The following is a 17,271-nucleotide window of genomic DNA, read 5'->3' as shown; positions in this document are numbered from 1 at the left end:
AGGAAAGGAAAGGAAAAGGAAAGGAAAAACAGAAATACCTAGTGCATTCTCATGGTTACTAACAGATGTCTAAGTTGACTGTTCTCCTGAATCAACTTTACTCAACACCTGTGAGCATGTGATTAATTTAACCAGAGTACACAGTGTACTTCTCTTTCAGTCGAAAAAAATTAAATGTTGACCTCTGGTATTGTGAAAGAAAGACAATCAGCTAACCTAATAGGCCCTTTATTTGCTAATCAAACCTCTCATTAACAATTAATTGGATCAAAAGTTCTCTGGCCATTATTGCTGTGTCAGTTAGACTCTGAAGGCCTCAGAGGATGAAACTAAATGAGCTGGTCAGGTTATAAATAATTTCCAGTGGCTACTCCTCTTACCTCAGGCTGTTCAGGTAGAGGTCAACATCCTGCATACTGCAGGTAGTAAAGATTGTTGCTACAACAAGGAAGTGGCATTCTTCCTTCTCTAATGCATTTATTTAGGCTTAGTAATTTAAACCTTTGTAAAAAGCTACAGTATAAAAAGGAGCTTTGTACTTTAGTGTTTCTGTGTGTACTTGCTTATCACGGCTGAATCAAAGCAACATTTCAGATTTCTCAAAACCTTTCAAAAATGAAAGATGGGTTGCTTTAATTGGGAAATCTGATTCTTAAAGAAACTCTACAGAGATACATTTATAGTGATATAATTATTTGTTTCTATTCTTTTTCTAATAATACAGATAGTGGCTGACAGAGTTCAAATGTTGCTCATCAAATAACATGACAGATCCTGTGAGAAATAAATGAAGATACAATCAGAATGAAGCATTGGTCCAAGATATGTGCAGTAACACATTTAACAATTGCTTTTTTCTGGAGAGGAGAGGAGAGGAGAGGAGAGGAGAGAGAGGAGAGGAGAGGAGAGGAGAGGAGAGAGAGAGAGGAGAGGAGAGGAGAGGAGAGGAGAGGAGAGGAGAGAGAGGAGAGGAGAGGAGAGGAGAGGAGAGGAGAGGAGAGGAGAGGAGAGGAGAGGAGAGGAGAGGAGAGGAGAGGAGAGGAGAGGAGAGGAGAGGAGAGGAGAGGAGGAGAGGAGAGGAGAGGAGAGGAGAGGAGAGGAGAGGAGAGGAGAGGAGAGGAGAGGAGAGGAGAGGAGAGGAGAGGAGAGGAGAGGAGAGGAAAAATCTTGTATTTCTGTCTTCCTTTTAGAAAAACAAAGTGACAGTTACACCATCTCATAGCGTATGTGTATTACTGGACAATTTTATGAAGGAGTTCATTGTGTTCTGGGCAGGCCAAGTTTTAAGAACTGTGATGAGTTCCAATCTATGACATTAGGACTATTTGTTTGTTATAATTTGAATTAAAAGCACAGTAGCAAAGGAGGTGACATACAGCCAGGATCAGACAGTGCAAAAAGGTGACATAAATCTGTACCCACAGTGGCAACAGGGAGAAAGGGACTTGGAAACAATCATGATACCATTAAAGAATTTAGATACAATGGAAAATATTGAAGAAATGATGGGCTTCTTATATTGTTTATACTGGTTTTCTTGGTTAATAAGTCATTAAAAAAATAGGGCTATAGTAGAAAAAAAATGTGAATGACTTAAGGGAAGAATCTTATGAATTGATAAATGTGTTTAATAGAATCTTATCTGTATAGTAAAGTTACCCAGATTTAATAAATGAACAGTATATATACAGAAATTGGTTCCTAGTGAAAGCAATGCCTAATGGCTCAAGCTGTCACACAGAACAGAGAAAATATCTGAAAACAAAGTGGAATGGGAAAGGAAAATAGAGAAGATATGGACATTCATGGGTTATATATCTAACAGTAAATTCCAGATAGTGCATGAAGCTATGTGTACATGGTGATTTTTTTCAAACAAATGAAAGTGATCTCCTATCTGTCCAGAAGGCATGTAGATGTGGTTAGGCCAGCATGACATTACCATATTTATACAGCTTTGACAAGACTTGGGAACAAAAGCTGAGCTCTTGTCTGCTTGGAGCATAGACAGAGGAAGGTCAGAAAAGATTGATAGCTCTGAGTAGCTGAGACTTGGAAATTTCTAGTGCATAACAACATTCCTAGGGACCTCTAGAAACTGGAGACTAGAGCTCCAGATACAACTACTACTATTGCTCAAGCCTGCTGGTGCTAACAGGTTATGTCCGCAGTGAACTTGCAGTTCACAGCCCTGGTGTGAAAAAGCTCTTTTGACTCCAGACACAGTAGCACTGTGCTGCTGGTTGGGCTATACAGCATCCCTTCTAACTAACAAAAGTAAAAGTCTTTCAGAGGTACAGGGATAAAAGAGTGACTCAGTACCTTGAGAAAGGGACCCCAGGTCTGGAAAAGAGCCAGGAGGAGGAAACTGTGACCCCAGAGTCACCCCACCTTATGAATTTTACATTTTAATGAAAGATGTACTGGTCAGGCAGGATTTGGCTAACTCTGACAAGATTAAATATACATGATTCCATTTCAGTGACACGCTGTTTGTTGTCAGGCATATATATCAAATATGATATAGTTGTATTTGGAGATATTTTATCCGTTTAGTAATGCATATAATTATATATAGAAATTTTTCTCTCGTGATTACATTTTTCAGTACTTTAGCAAAAATGTTTCTCAAAGGGCTGAAAAGAGTGCATGGGAACCGGATGAGACCATTCTCTGAGCTTAAATTTTTAATATTAAAATGCATTGAGATTTGCTATACACTTGCTCAAGATGTATTGCCCCAAGCAAAACAGTGTTTTATAGATGGACATGCAATTTTATTGCTTTCAGTCGAGGGTCACATTTGTTTTAGTGGTTTGGGATGTGCAAAATAATGAATGACAAGTATAAATATACGCCTGATGTTTGGGAAAAAAATTAGAACAAAAATTATTTATATGTATACATATACATATACACATACACATACATATACATATAAATAGGTGGCTCTGAAAGTAATGCCTCCTATTTATTTCCATGGAAAATACATGAGCACAATAATACTATTCAATAGAGTGAATTCTCTGCAACAAAAAACTTTCAACATAGTCACAACCACTAGCAATGTGTTTTCACCAGTGATGAACAAGAGCCTGCATGCTGTTCTCATAAAAACCTGCATCAGCAGAGGTGAACCACTTTCACAGCCACCACAGCTGAATCACAGCACCCACCACCTCATTGTGCTCACATCCACTGTTTGATCTTCATAAAGATTCAGGAAGATTCAGGCTACCTTTTTTTTTTTTTTTTGCATGGAGGAATTCATTTATGCACCTTTGCTTCATGTGCATTTTGATGCCAGACACAGTTCTGTAAGACTGCCCTGCTGCTACCAACAGTCACACAGAAACAAAATGTACTGGAATATTGGTGAGAAAGTTCAGCCTCTATTTCCATACAACCACCCACCTCTTACTTTGTGGACAAACATGAGAATAGAAGGCATTACTTTTGGATCTTCCTCCTACACATACAGATATACATACACTCACAGACATATACAAAATCAAAGAATTGTAGGGGTTGAAAGGGTCCTCTAGAGATCATCTAGTCCAACCCCCTGCCAAAGCAGCTCCCTAGCCCAGGTTGCACAGGTAGGTGTCCAGGTGGGTCTGGAACGCCTCCAGAGAAGGAGACTCCACCACCTCTCTGTGCAGCTGTGCCACTGCTCCGTAATCCTCACTGTGAAGAAGTTCCCATGCACATTTTTGCAGAACTTCCTATGCATCAGTTTGTGCCTATTTCCCCATGTTCTGTCACCTCACACTGCTGAGAAGAGTCCAGCCTCATCCCTTTGCCTCCTGCACCCTAGATATTTATAGATGTGGATCAGATCCTCTCTGAATCTTCTTTTCTCAAGGCTAAACACACCCAGGTCTCTCAGCCTTTCCTCGTAAGGGAGTTGTTCCATGCCCTTTATCATCTTTGTATCCCTCTGCTGGACTCTTTCCAGGAGATCCCTGACTTTTTTGTACTGGAGAGCCCAGAACTGGACACAGTACCCCAGGTGAGGCCTCACTGGGGCAGAGTAGAAAGGGAGGATCACCTCCCTTGATTTGCTGGCTCTGCTCTTTTTAACACACTCCAGGATACCAGTGGCTTGCACCAGGGCACACTGCACATGTGTGTTGACAAAAATTCAGGTAAAAGAAAATATTACATTGTTATTTTCATTATACAGAATTGCCTCTTAGATACTCTGAATCAGGCCAGCCAGTTTCTTTACACTGGCAAAACACAATATTCTTAATCTAAATCATGCCAACAGTAAGCCCTAGCCTTCTTACTCTCCTACAAAGGAGACTTGTATTTCAATCAGAGCATAGCAAAGACGAATACAAGAGGAATTTGCATTATATCACTTCTATCTTCCTAATTTTAAGTGGCACCAATATTTGAACCATACTTCATTAAATATTCCAAAACAAGTTCTGCCTTTACAACTCACTTTCATCAAAATGTGCTGGGAATCCCATGTGAAAATCTTTCTCATTTTATACATAAGATTGCTAATCACACATTAATATCAGGTATTGATTTTGCATTATTTGTTAAGGGGAAAGAACATTAAGTCTAACAATGTGGTTAGCTTGATAAACATTTTAGCTCAAATTATGCTTTGATTATTGTAAACCCAACTTAATTCATAATAAACCTCCATTTTATGCCACACAATTCCGTACAAAAAATAAATTTATTAATCTGTTTCAGTGATGTGTTGGCATGAAAATTATTTCCTTGTGACTGGAAAATCCTTTTCCAAACTTGAGTGAACAGGGTTTTTTTTGGAGCTATGCATAGTAAGAGTGTTGAGATGAGATGGCAAAATAACAAGAACTTGTACAGGGTAAGCATCCTGACCTAAGACAAAGATTATGTAGCATTATATTTCAACTCATATTGGTTTTGTTAATAGTCAAGGAGGGGAAATGCAGGCAAATTCTGCTAAGCAGCCTAAGCATTTGTGTAATCTTGAGTTCTCTACTCCGATATGCTGGAAAAAAATTACAAGAAGGAAAAATAATAGACAGTAACTGAAAAATGAAAAATCCTTCTGTGTCTAAGAGCTGAAACAAAACAAGCATTTCTCAGTGTCACAAAATTAAATGAAAAATTGCATGATTGTTCAAAACTGACTTATTCTGGTTTTTTTACAATAACAAAATTTTCACTTTCAAATATTTGAATCACTATGTAGAAAGAAAAGTCACTGTGAAAAGTAGCTAGTTTATTTAATATATAACAGTATTTAAAATAAATTATTATGAATTTGTTTTAAGTAGATAGTCTGATAACTGAGAAGGTATAAACCAGAGCAAATGCATAAGAACTACTCTTGGATGTAAATTAGGGAAAGTGAAGCTGTACAGTTGTACTCTTTATTATACAGTCATTTATGGAAAGACAAAAAAAGTTTTTGTTCACTTGCCACTTTCTTCATGGTTGTTCTCATTGATCTGGTGATCAGGTGGAATGATTTTTCTACAATAGCACTATGTTGCCTGAGGACATTCTCAACCCAACAGTACTTCATTGCTGGTGTTAAAAAAAAATACACAAAAGCACACAACAAAAAACACAGAAAATCAGAAGGTTAGAATGGTATCTGTGTGGTTTGTTGTCACTTCTACAGTAACAGACTGTAGCAGTCAGTTACACATTCCAGGACACTTCCTCAAATGATGTAGATCAGTGAAACTTCAGCAAAGACAAGTGATCCATACTCATTTACAACCTCTAAAGATTTAGATGTCAATCTGCTAGGTGAATATCATGTTACTCTTTTCCTAAACCAAAGGCAGGCAAACATTTCCCAATGTAGGTGATAATTTTTCATATCTTAAAACACGAGTAGTTACCGTTAGCTGTGGTAAGCATAACTCCTACTTCTATCTGAAACAAGAAAAGCTGCTGCAACTTTATGAGTAGCATTAACATTAATGTAAATACTATTACTTGAAATATTCTCAAACCAACAAGACAAAAACAAAGAAAGAAATAGAACTTCAAAAATGGAGTTTTAAGAAATTTTTGCATGAGGAACATTTTGTTTGTTTGTTTGTTTGTTCTATGTTTTTACTTTGTTCATTTCTGACAAAAGTAACTAAGTGTCAGAAATATAAATAAGTTAAATACATGATATGGTGCTTTTGCTTAGGTCGAGGATCACTTTAAGATATATTTCCATGTATATTTTACCTTAGAACTGATTTTTCATTAAGATTTTCTCTTGTGCAGGAGCTGGAAAAGGAGAAGGATTTCTCAGCATTTTTCAGTGCATATAAAATTTCAGTGTCAAATAAAATTTTCTTGATATCATCAGACAATTAAACCACTAGGAAACCCTGTTCAAAAGGGAAGAAAATGAACACATTTTCAAAATTCAGGATCACATAAGTGCTAAATGTTTTGGAACTCATTTCTAAGAAAAACATCTGGGGTGCTTGTGCCTGCAGGCTTCCTTAAGTTAAGATATATAAAACAAGCAGGCTTGGATACCTGCCCCAGCAGACTGTGCCAAAGTCATCTCTGGCAGTCCTTACAGTGGAGATTACCATTGAATGTGAGCTGATTCACATTACTTTCTATTTTCCTGTTCTGACAGATGGAAACAGATACCAAAGAAGAGTTCAGATCTCTCCACATGTTGATCCATCTCAGTCATCATGCTCTCTATACCACATCCAAAGTGAAAAACTCTTCTGCAGTCATCACTCTAGGAAATCTTTAATTCTAGAACGAAAATAAAGTCAAGTACACACAAGAAGAGAGTACCAGAAAGATATGTGCTCTGTTTTCAGTCTAGTGAAAAGTGATAAAAGCAAGATGTAGATCCACAGTTTTACAGGACAGCTTATTTACATGAAGCTGAAGGAAAGTTAGATTTGTACTTTGGGTGCTTTGGGTGGACATGGAATTTGGGAGGATTCCATTACATACATACAATCAAACAAGCAAAAGCGTAGCTATCTCCACTGGAAGTCTTGAAATGCAGTTCTGAAGAGAAGGCTATATTACATGAATGTGGCAGGGACCATTTCAGAAGTGTGGTTCAAAGACCTGCCATATCGAAACAAATACGGCCATAGCTCCACTACTGATGGGTGCTACAGGATTAAATAAAGAAAGCTGAGCCTGACATTCAGAACACATTCCAGTGTGTTACTTGGATTCATGTCACTGTTTTTTTTTTTAATTTCTTGCTTCATTCTGGCCCTCAATGAAACATTGATAGGTCTTGTCAGACTCTGGAATATTAAGCAAGAAACCCAGTATTGGTATAAGGAATTTTTGTAAATAAGTTCAGTTCAACAGCAACAGACAAGCGCAATTAGAAATCAAGAAATTAGGAATAACTCATGTAGCAAAAAAGGGAGTTAATATTAAAAAAACACTAAGTTTTTCACATTGGTTTCATAAAGAAGATAGACCTTTGTGATTTTGATAGCTTACCCACCTTACCCCAGTAAATGTTTATATCCACTGGGAAAAAAAATAGATATCTCAGAGATATGTTGTTCAGAGAAGTTTCACAAAAGTCAGTCACTGGATTCATGGAAAGACTCAGAAGAAGATCCTCCTGGCAGAAACACTGAAACCCAAGTTCAGCATTGCTTCTTTTTTAGCTAGAGGGCAACCAGAGTGCACATGCAGGCTGGATAGCCAGCACTCTCAGTTTGACACTAGTCACAGCATGTTGCTGCTGCTTTTGCCTGCAGTTACTATAGGGCAGAGGGACCTGGGATTTTTGTGGGACAAAAGTCTGTGGAAATAGTTTTTACTACTTCTGTTCTTTAAGGAATTACTTACCAAAAGTGTATAAAAAAGTTGCAGAGGAGGGTTTATGTCATCAGCACTGATAATATGGTAAACTATAATTGTTAAGAAACCTGTATTATTTTTCCAGTGTGATGGAGGGAAAGAGTTTTTTTTCCACTCTGAAAGAGTCACATTTTTCTTCAACAACAGGATACAAAAGATTAAAAAAGAAACAATTAAATCACATAGAAGTAGTATGCACTTTTAAAAGCATGTTACACATATGATGTTAATTTCACTTTTAAGCTCCAAGGGAAGGTAGAAGTTTATTTGAATTTGAGAGTGATGCTATCCATGATTTGAATTTTAATAGCACTGCCTTGAAGCTCTCAGGAATTGTTTTCCATTAGGGATGAGAAATTCAGAAATAAGGGAGTGGCTGACAAATATTTTGCTCATAAACAATGCTCTATAATAGTGGCAGTAGTATTCATGTTAAGTGTTTCAGATCCAGAGACTGAAGAGAAATGTTTAACATGAGAGGGCTTTTCAGTCTGTGAACCAGGCAGAGGATGAAGCGACCAAGACCAGAATCAATATGTCAAAGGCAGAAAAACCTGGCTAGAGCTTGTTTTATCAACTGGCATCAAATTTTCAAAAACAGTCTAAATGATAGGACTGGAGATAAGAGGACACGCAGTTTGTAATTGACCTCCTCTAATCCAAATGCTGCACCAGCTGTGTGAATATTAATATTGCTACAGACAAGTATTCATGCATAATATTTTCACTCTTGCAAAAATTATGCTTAGCAATGAAGCTTTTAAAAAATAAAAATTGAAACTCAATACTTCAGTTGGACAATAGTGTGGATTTTACTTGTTAGTTTTCTTACGCTTGGTTTGAATGAGAACTGAAAGAATGAAAAAGAAACAATTTCACATCAAGATGGAATTCACATTTCAGTAGTTGTTAAGTTTAGCTGAGTTCTGTCCAAGGAAATTTAATATTTTTCTTTAATTCTTCACATTTCAGAGTGGTCTTTTCCTTGATATGGCAAAGTAAAATGGAAAATGTTGTCATAAAGTGGAAAAAAAACACTTTCCATTTAATAAGTGTTAAAGAATCTCAAATATTATATCTTCTCTTTTCTTAACCAGAGCTACTCAATATTTTGAGTGCAAATCATGAACATTTCAAGTTCTGTCAAGCTGCACTTTTCAACAGTTAATCCACTTAGAGATACTGAGATGCTTTTTATACCATAACACGTAGCTGCCCTGCCAGATTAACCCATTACTCTGAGAATATGATGAAATTTCTAAAACATTGTCTATCCATAACCAGATGTCTTATGATTTATGTCTCTTCATAAAACTATTTGCAGTTGGAGATAAATGGAATATTAATGTTCCATATGTAGCTAATGTAAAATAAATAATATAGTTGGAACAGAAACTTATGCAGATTCTATAACACGTGTATTAACTGAAAAATGCACTTTTTCATGGAAAAAAAATGTAAATAATATATTATGAGAAACATGTAATACTGAAGAATTTTAATCGAGAGGACAAAATGATTTTTGGAAGCACATATAAAATGCAAGGCTGGATATTTAATGTTATCACTAATTATAACAGAAAGAAATGATCCTTTACTAATAGATGTAAGTTGATTTAACAAGAGAGAATGCTGCAGACTGAGCACAGTGTACCATGTGTTAGAGCTGCTGGTTACACTAAAAAGTAGTACTAAAAAGTGCTATCTTGACACATGCTTAAGTATAATAAAATATTAAATAATAAAAGATAATGCATGTGAAGTATAGAAAGATCTTTACAGAGATGCTCTTTATATACTAAAACTCTTAGAAAACTGACTTTTAGAAGAATGGAAGACAATAATTTCTCCAGTAAGAGCAAAGTCAGGAACTGTACCAGTTATGTAAGTGATTATTATTATTATCGAGATTGGGCCATTGGTCTTTCAGTTTACAACAAATAATTACTCAAACTCATGAATTCTACAGAAATCCTCTAAATCATTTGGAATGGTTAAAAAAAAAAAGAAAATACCAAAAATACCTTCTTTTCATTAACTAGTGTTCAAATATTCTTGTCCACCGCTGTTCAGATATTTATTTTGATATTTTTAAAAACATGATTTTGAATAAATGCAGTGGTATGTTATTACAAGGAAAAAGGAAAATGCTCTTTAACTATCATGTGCCTGTAACTGAATAAAGGCAATAATTAGATTACCGACAAGATGAACTTGAAATATTTTGAACCGAAAACAATTTTTCCTTTTGCCTTTGTGTAGAGATGTATGGATGATTTAGTGAAGAAAGTTGCTTTTTATACAGAATGGTTTTTAGACATTGTTCTTGCTTGAGAGGTTCAAAAATTGTTTCAAAATGTGGACTCTAAATATTGAATTTGATATTCTTTTAATTGGATTTTTCAGATGATTTAGGCATTCCAGTATGTGTTTATCTTCTAAAAAACACTTAAGAGAATTAATCTATGAAGAATACTCATAATGAATAATGAATAAAATGAAAAAGCGTTAATGTCATTCTCCCTCTGATACTTGGTTTTTTTTGTTGTATTTTTTTTCCCCGCAGTTGATTAGTTTTGCACTTTATTGAGAGAAAAGTTAAAAATATTGTTTCCTCTGAATGCTGTATATAGACCACTGAGATCACAATCTGAAAATGGACAGTGGGGAGGGGGGACAACACAAGAGATAATGATTATACGAGATGATGTGAGACAGAAAGGCCAGTTTTTACTGATATGTCTAAGAGTAATTCCAGCTCTGAACAGACTTCCTAAAGCAGACTTGTTGTGTGCTATATCCACAATTATTGTGTGAAAATCTAAAGGGCAATCAAAGTATCTGACATTGTCATGAAGTGCTTTTTTTTGCCCTTTGCAGTCTTTTTAGGACTGGAAAGTCTAGAAACCGATGCAGGGAAGTCACACCACTTGTCAGAACTGGATTTAAGTTCCTCCATTCTGTTGTAAGATGCTGCTTTCTAAGAATTTATGCAGTGGTTTATTAAAGAGGAAGAAAACATATGTGGCTACTCTTGTTGTTTGTGAAGGGTACAGTGACAAGCTGTGGCCTAATCAGAGGTTCATACAAGCCTGAGACCAGATGTATGTTTCACCTTCACAGCTATCTCTCAGTGCCTTGGTCACTCCAGCAAACAGCTCCAGCACTGCCTTTTTGGCAAAGAGAAACTAAATCAGCATCATTCACCTTGGAACAGCCGCAAACTCCTTGAATCCTTTGGTACTTTTCTTTTTTTTTCTATGAAATGAAGGAAGCAAATCCATTGGCAGTAGGACATAGACTGTGATCAATAACATTCCTTCTCTGTGCTTTCAGCTGAGAAACAGTCGGTGCCTGGATTGAGGTGACCTTGCAAGATGTCTGCTTGTTCTTAGTCCCACACTGCAGTTAAGGCACAGCATTGTGGTAAGTGTCCTACAAGGGCTTCTTCAAATCCAGTGATTCTAAGGTTGCCGTTTTAGTTGATTTGACAGTTCACTGCTGCTGAAGTGGGTAACACATTCTTCATCTACCTCATTCCCAAATACAACCTTCTGCAACATAACTTATGTCAGTGCTTGCCAGATTTATTCATAAACTAGTGTAGTGCATTAGAATCCAGAAAACAAAAAGTTTTTTTGTGTTGTTGTTTGTTTGTTTGTTGGTTGGTTTTTTGGTATTTTTTTTTAACTGTGAGGGTTTTAGGAGTGAATTGATTGGTTTATTTTCGTTCCTTTGTTGATTTTGCCATTTTAATGAATTAAGTGAGAACACAGAAATATACAGCGATTACAAGGCAGAGGTTAGATACAGACTGGTAGCAAGACAATAACAGAGTGAGAAGAGGATAGAGAGAAAAAAAGTATAAGGAAAAGAGAGAAAAGGAGAAACATTTTGCCTTTGAAATGGCAGGAAATAGAACTACCCATCTGTCCCTTACTTTTATACGTAGGTCAGTACCAAAAGAGAAATCCAGTACTTGGAGCAGTTCACATTCAAGTTCAGGAAGAAACTTAACAGACAATTAGTCTTTCTGTCAAATAAAGTTTGAGAAAAGGAAATAGACATCTTGGATAAATCTTAAATAGCTCTTCATGCATCTGGCATATACAAGGCCTTTCCTGTTGCATGTCCTCACATAGACTACTTGCATTTTTACTCCTTTTGTCTGACATCCCTCTTCCACTCATATGGAGTGGGACAGCAGAGGCAGGATGTAGACAGGACTACCACTCCAAATCAAGTGGAGATCATTAATGACTAGACTAGAAATAGTGATGTCCTGTGGAGGAAGGAAGAAAGCAGTGTCATGCTTGTGAATCTTAACCTTCTGGATCTGCATAATGGAAGAAGGCAGCTGTATCTCCTGCTGTCAATGCCTCCTCCCAGTTCCATAACAGTTTGAAAGCCCACTGCAGAGTATAACATCATGGTGGAGGTTGCACAGAGTGGCCTTGTGTAAAAGGTCCAGTGAGAACTATGTATTAGCCCCCATGAGCCATAGCAACCTGAAGTTTGCTGGAAAGGTTGGATAGTCCTGTTTAATACCTGGGAGGGTTACAAAAGCACTCTTAGAGAGAATAGCTGTTGAATCTGGTAGAGTATCACACAGTGAAACATTAAGATTAATTGTATATTATCTGCAGATTCCATTAGATGTATTGTCTTTCCTTCTAGACATTTTCCTTTAAATGTATGCCATTTTCCTGCTATCTATTAAACAATGAACATAGTTGTACAAAAGTGTATAGAGTTCAACAACAATCAAATAAACACAATATTTATTAGAACTGGGTGGTGCTACAGAGAAAATGCCTTGAATAGAGGCAGATAATTTTTTGAAGGATATGTCAGCTACCTGGTAATTGATTATTTCCATTAAATGCCCAATCTGGGATCAGATCTTAAAAGTCTTCCAAAAAACAAAGATAATAAATGGACCATGAGGGAAATTCAATTTACAATTGGGAGAATTTGATTAAAGCATTTGATGAAAGCAAGGAAAGCATGGAGTAGGCCTTCCAACTGCATACAGGGAAAAATACTTGCTGGAATGACATTTTCAAAGTGCAATGACTTTACAAACCCATAAAAATGTTCACAACATAAAAATACAAGCATTTGGATACGGCCAGTGAACTTGCAAGAAATTATCTATTTATTGCAAGAAATAAATATTTTTTTAAAAGCAGAGTAGCAATGATAAAATATACCTGTTGAGAAATAAATTGTGATTTTTTAATGAAGGACGTGATACCAATAATGTTCTGCACAGAAATAAAACTGTCAAGAATGAAAAGAGTTTCAGTAAAGAGATTTTAACATACTTTAGAAAAAGAAGCAACAGTGTTAGTTTTATGGAAATACTTTAAGAGAAATCTGGGATACCACATTAGACAGAAATGAAATGTATTAAATATAAATTGGACATGGATGAACAAATGAATTTGATTTCTGACACTATATAGCAAATGGTTTGAAAATAAAAATCCAACGAAACAGAGCACAGACAGCAAAGCTTCTCTCTCATTCTGGGAAGATACTTCTTAATATGGGTATAATGTGAACTCTACAAAAATATAAAACAAAAAAATCTTGACAGGCTGATTATTGGAATTATGTCAGAAACAGCATATCTATATGGAAATGAAAACTTTCAGTGCAAGTTCCAGTGAAAGAATTGATACTCTAGATGAAATATGAAACATGAAAATGGAACAAGAAAACATAGAAGAATAAAACAGATATGTAGAAGTAGCAAAGGAGCATCCAAATCACAATAAATATTCATATGTCATAAAGAAAATTGTAAGTGAAATGCTACAGATATTGTTAATAATGTGGGCACTTAAATAAATAATAACAGAATTAAATATGTTTCAGTATATGAAATGAAAAAAAGAATGCACACAGGATGCTAGAAACAATTACACATAGATCATTTTATCATATAGTAAAAGTGAGCACAGTGAGGAGGTGGGTGCTGTGATTCAACTGTGGTGGCAGTGACAACAGTTCACTCCTGCTGGTGCAGATTTTTATGAGAGCAGCATGCAGGCTTTTGTTCATTACTGGTGAAAATACATAGCTAATGTTGGTGACCATACGGAAAAATATTTTCTTGACACTGAGAACTTGCTCTATTTCTCAGTGGTTTACAGGCTGGTTTGGCACAGTTCTATGACTAATAGGGCAGGGGACCTATGGACACATGCTCCGGGAAAGGGGAAGGAGGAAAAGGGAGAAGGTAGGGAGATGGGCCTAAAAACAAAACAGCAGCAATGGTCTGAGGAGGAAAGCTAATTTACTAAATAAGATATCAGAATGCAAAATAACACAACATAATTGGAACTGAGGGAATTAAAATAAGAGAAAGAATGTCTGAAACTGAAGGTCTTATGCTAAAGCTGAACGCGAGACAGCTAGGGAGCTGAGATTCACAGCAAAATAGGAAGTCTCCAAAATTTTCGTGCAATTTTATCTTTCCCTCTGGGTGGAAAATGGGAATTGAAAGTCCTCTGGGGTATGTAGATCTTATTCTCTTCTGAGAGCCATACACCTGGAAATTCAGCTGTCCATGTAATTAGAGCATTAACTCTTTAACTCCCAGTGCCCCACATGATGTTATGATGTGGAATGCTGATTAAAAAAAAAAATCATGAAACCATGACACTATTAAAAATTGTTAATGTGCTCTTTGTACCTGTTTCAGTTTCCATGGAAATAAATTGGAGGCATTACTTTTGGAGCAAAATACTAAGAATTCAAAGTTTTCCAACTAACCTACTAGAGCTACACTAATCCATACTGTCAGTTCTGAAGGGCTATCTACTATGTCAAAGAACTCAGCAATAAAATCTACAGTCATCCTAAGTCAACCTTCGTCACAGAGACCACACAGATTTAAGATGCCTTCTCAGATGACGCAGATCTTTTTCATCAATACTAGTCAAGTAATAATGTACTTGTATTATCCAAGTTTAAAGGTTTCACCTTATGTGACATCTGTAATTGACTTTAGACTGTGAATCCAACTTCTGCCCTCTCTCTCATGAAATATGGTCCTGAACTACCATAGACACTCATGTCCAAGGCGACCAGCACTTAATTTAGAGAACAGAAGGCTTCTCCTTCACACATGTTGCAAGCAATACACAAGAGATATACTCACTGTTTATCATCAAACCCTCCATTCCTGACTGAATTTATAGAGGATCGAGGAAAAAAAATACATCTGCAAGGTCACTTGGGTGAAACAGGGACTATATTTTTGATACAATGCAGGCTTAGGTCATTGTGCTGAGTAGAAGCAGCTTTAGTGTTTTGTTAGATGATAGCTGACTGTCAGTGCATTAGGTGCAAGGTATTCTCTCTCCTCATCTGGAGTTAGCTGCTTTGGCAGTGGGAGATAATGAGGGCTTTCTCCACTAAGATTCTGGATGCAACCTGAGTAAATTAGAAGGTTTTACATTCTTTCTAGCAGGACATAGCCAACAGAGTTATGGGAAAAATGAAAACACACCTCTATGACTCAGTCCCTCACTTATTAATCCCATATTTTTTTCTCTTTTTGCCTTCTACTTTCATGGCTAGGATGGCCTGATGTTTGCAGAACAACACCTTATGAAAAACAGCATATTGAAGCTGACCTGAAATGAAATGCAAATAATGTTTGCAGTCATGGAAAAAAATTACTTGAAGAACTAATATTTATCGCAGTTTCCTTCAGCTAAACATTTACATTACTTTTCAACAGTTCAGTCTGCTCTTTTGTCTGTACTGAGCTCCGTGTTATCATAGATCTGATTGATAGCAGTTTAAAAGAAATTTTCTGCACTTCTACATAACATTTAGTCAATGGAATGGCTACCATAAAGCTACAGACCAGCATAAATGTGAACATATTTCACTCTCAATACAAGGTGCATTTCCTTTAAGTCATATGGCAGACGACAAGAACCAAGGCATGGATTCTCTTTCCAAAACAAATGGAAGATCCAGTCCAAAGTAAACTTTACATATTGTACACCGTTTTTCCTTGAAACTGTATGAAGGAAGTAACAAACCAGAGACAATAAATGTTAGTTATATGACAGACTCTGCTCAGTATAACAATAAAAATTGAGAAGAATCAGACAGTTAAAAGCCACAGAATACTGCAGAACACTTTTCATGTGAATAACATACCTCATTTCTGCCTTCAGTTCAATCCTTCAACAAGAGAAATGATGTAACTCATCACTTACACTGCAGTACATTAAAGAATCAGGCCTGAACCCTTATTTCTGAAAACAGTAAATATTTGGATTTTCATTACATATCTCACGATTGAAGAAAGTTGTAAGTAGAGCAGAGAATCTTATACTACCTTCTCTGCTTACATAATAGTTTGTTTCTATGTAACAAAAAATCTGCAGATATATTTATAGTAGAATATTTATTTTTAGTAGAATATTTATGCTCTCCTCTATTGCTTAATGTTTTACTTTCCAGATTATTTTTTCCATGATCAATTAGTAAAAATACATTCAGAGCTACTAAATCTTCTGAGTAGAAAAATTTGAGAAATTATTAGTCTATTTGGTATTAAAACATTTGCTTTAATATAACGTTACAATGACTTCCAATATTTAAGCAGCAAATAAGATAGTAAGTCTTTCTAGAAAATCAGTATAACAGCTCAGAAATCCACTGTGTGTCATACCTAGGCAAACAATACGAAAAAGAGAAAATAGTAAAAATTTGATTTTTGCATTCAAGATTAACAATTCAATAGTTTTAAATTAAGCTATCCTTGCTGAAAGAAAATTAATAAGCAGTATAGAAAGATGTAATAAGAATGAATGTACATATAATTGTATAATATTCACCTTATTCTTTTTTCTCTGAAACAGAGCAGTAGGTAACCATGTCTTATCTTTGACAGATATTATTGCTATTAATGTAATAAAAAAGCTATAATGTTCTGCCCTCTCTTTTTCATGTATTCCCTACAATGCACCACTGGTGGGCAGCAGCCAAGTGCAGTGTGGGTGAGAAGGATTGCCAGATCAAAATATAGCTTCACTAAACTCTCAAAAAAGCTCTATATAAAACACAGATAACATTATGTAGGTTCTGGGGGCTCTTATTCTCAGATATTCTGCTATAAAAATTTATCATATTGCTTTCTAAAAAGTCTGACTGGCCAATGAGGTAATTCAGAAGTTGGTATCACAAGTGTCAGAAAAAGACACTGCAACAATAAGATTCAGATTAAAATAGAAGTCAGTGATCCTATTTACCTCAGACGGAACATCTCCCATTTCCAAAAATATTCTGCTAAAAAAAAAAAAAAAAGTAGATGTCGATGTAGATGTCATACACTAGCAACAAATTATTACAACAATGACGTGAACTTTGATGTTTCAAAAATTTAGAATGACAGGAGAAATTAGAAAAACA

Source organism: Cyrtonyx montezumae, unplaced genomic scaffold (genome assembly GCF_038088225.1).
Source record: "Cyrtonyx montezumae isolate F1298 unplaced genomic scaffold, pur_monq_1.0 scaffold_8, whole genome shotgun sequence".
Classification (NCBI taxonomy): Eukaryota; Metazoa; Chordata; class Aves; order Galliformes; family Odontophoridae; genus Cyrtonyx; species Cyrtonyx montezumae.
This window is presented reverse-complemented; position numbering follows the sequence as displayed.